Here is a 2506-nt window from a genome sequence, read left to right on the forward strand (position 1 = left end):
TGCCCAGTCAGTAAATTCCACTTTTGTTCTTTCAATATGCAAATTTCGAGGAGCATCCATCGGTATTGCCGATATTTCTTGTTTTGATTGTTATCTAATTTTAAGAAAACTTCTTATGGTTAAATGATTTGTTTTATTACAGACATATTTTTTTGCAGATAGCACGATTGACAATTACTCTGGTAGCAGTTTTCCTGGTCTTTCAGACGCACTAGTTGAGATATCGCTGGGGGGAAATGATGTCGAACAGTGGAAAATAGTACAGAAACATTTCTTAGAGGCTTTATTTACAATACAGTCAGCTACATGAACATAAAAAGACGTATCTGACTTTATATAGAAGGACTAAAATAAAATCTATAGCCGATTTATATACCTTATGTTGCCGAGGAAAACTTTTTATTTTTTAATTGTCTTGAAATATTAGATATATGCCATTGTAAATGTGCTTAATCTGAGAATCAAACTGGCAGCATCTGGGCAATGGGGTGTGAGAGGGATTTTGGAGACCAGTCTCAAAATTCCGGCACCGTAATGGTTGATTGTGAGCACAAATTTGAAATTAACCAATGGTAAGTTTGCATTCTGAGCCTAGGTCAATATCAGAACACAACAAAACTTTATTCATAATAAGTTAACTTGAACATAAGAAGTTCCTCGTCATCATAGCTATATACAGCATGCAGTAATAAACTATTTACATATACGTGCAGTGAGAATGAAAATATAATATTATACAGACGTCAATGATAAAAATACGGTGTAATAGCAAATATACCTGGACATGGCGATCAAATTTATTAATTCGTACTGAATATTTCACAGACAAACAGTACAGAGTAATATGTTTAAATACAAATCGTTTCAGTCATACAAATAATTTAGATTATCATTTCTCATTTTAAACGATTTATTACAAAATATAGCCAAACTATTTAAAATTTTCAAATTAGTTATGTTTAAAAGTTCTATGAATTTAAACATACTTAGATGGTTGTTATAGTAACGTGATATATACCTTTTTCTTAACTCAGAATAAACAGGGCATATTAGTACAAAGTGATATTCATCTTCCAAATCGTTGTGTTCACCATAAAGTACACTTTCTTTCAGGTCTCAATATATTTCTATGTCTACCAGTTTCAATGTTTGAATGATGAAACAACATTCTTAGTTTGGCAATACTATTTTGCAGTTTAACACAATTCAATTTATTTAGGTATCCAAATGGTAACCTAAGTTCTTTAAACAAACAAACAGAAGATTTGTTATGCATGTCTTATCTCCAGTTGCTGATGTACAGATCAAATAATCTTGTTTGTAACTAACGGTTTCTCTAATTGCAATAGGCTTTGAAAGCGGACAGCATAGATCCTGACCAGACTGTGCGGATGCGCAGGCTGGTCTGGATCCATGCTGGTCGCAAATGCACTATGTTGGTTGCCTCATGCCGTGGCTCAAATGTAGAAAACAGTCTAGCGTTTCCAACAGACTAAATGTATATGGAATCAACCCATTTGAATGAAGAACTTTTAAGTGTGTTGTTTTCGTTGATTTTAAAAAATGCCGCCTTCAATCCTGAATGTGTGAAACGAAAAGTGTTTTTTTCTGGTTCAGCCGTTGTAAGAGAAAACATTTTCATCATTATTTTTTACCTCAGGTATCGCATAAAATTGACCGCAGAGCGAAAAACATTATTTTCTCTCATCCGTTTTATTTTCATACATGAATAATTATTAGTCTTTGATTCTGAATAGAATGCAACCAAGCAAAACACTAGCAGACTCGGTTTGACTGAATCTGTTCATGAGAGGTAATGAAATATGCAACACCCCTCAAGTCCCCTGCATAAGCAGAATACTGTTTTAGATCAACATAAATGGACTTCATGTTCCCAAATGAACAGTACGGTCAGACTTATTACAGCCGCAACAAGACACTTAAGAATTTTGTTGAGATAGTTAATAATTATTATACAAATATCCCTTCGCAGCATTAATGCATCCGAGACTCAGTTTGATAAGTCTGTTCATGATAGGTAATGGTTATGCTTTTGCAGACGACAATTCGTAATGACATCGCATCCTGCCACATTTGCAGCACACATTGTGTTTTTTCGATAATATTTTGCTGCACTCGAGAGACTTTAGCCCTCTAAAACGTTTGCTTTCAGTCCAGAAGGCTGATACATACAAACTTGCTAATTTCATGTTTACATAAACTATATGCAGTAATTGTTATAAATCTTTTTAAAGTAATCTTTTTAATTATATTCAAATGAAAACTAAAAACTTTTTCTTGTCTTTCTTTCACTGCTTCAAAAACTGTGCAAATCCATCTCAGGAGCATTGTCATACAATATGTATATACAATGTGGTGCCGCATACCAGTGTGCAGATTAAAAATTATAAAAAAACAGCACGCCTCCCAAAAGCTATGGAACAGCGACAGGACCTTTTATCATCGAATACGGCTACAAAAATTCAAATTTTAGTTGCCCCGCACA

This window comes from Mercenaria mercenaria, chromosome 1 (assembly GCF_021730395.1).
Source record: "Mercenaria mercenaria strain notata chromosome 1, MADL_Memer_1, whole genome shotgun sequence".
NCBI classification, from domain to species: Eukaryota; Metazoa; Mollusca; class Bivalvia; order Venerida; family Veneridae; genus Mercenaria; species Mercenaria mercenaria.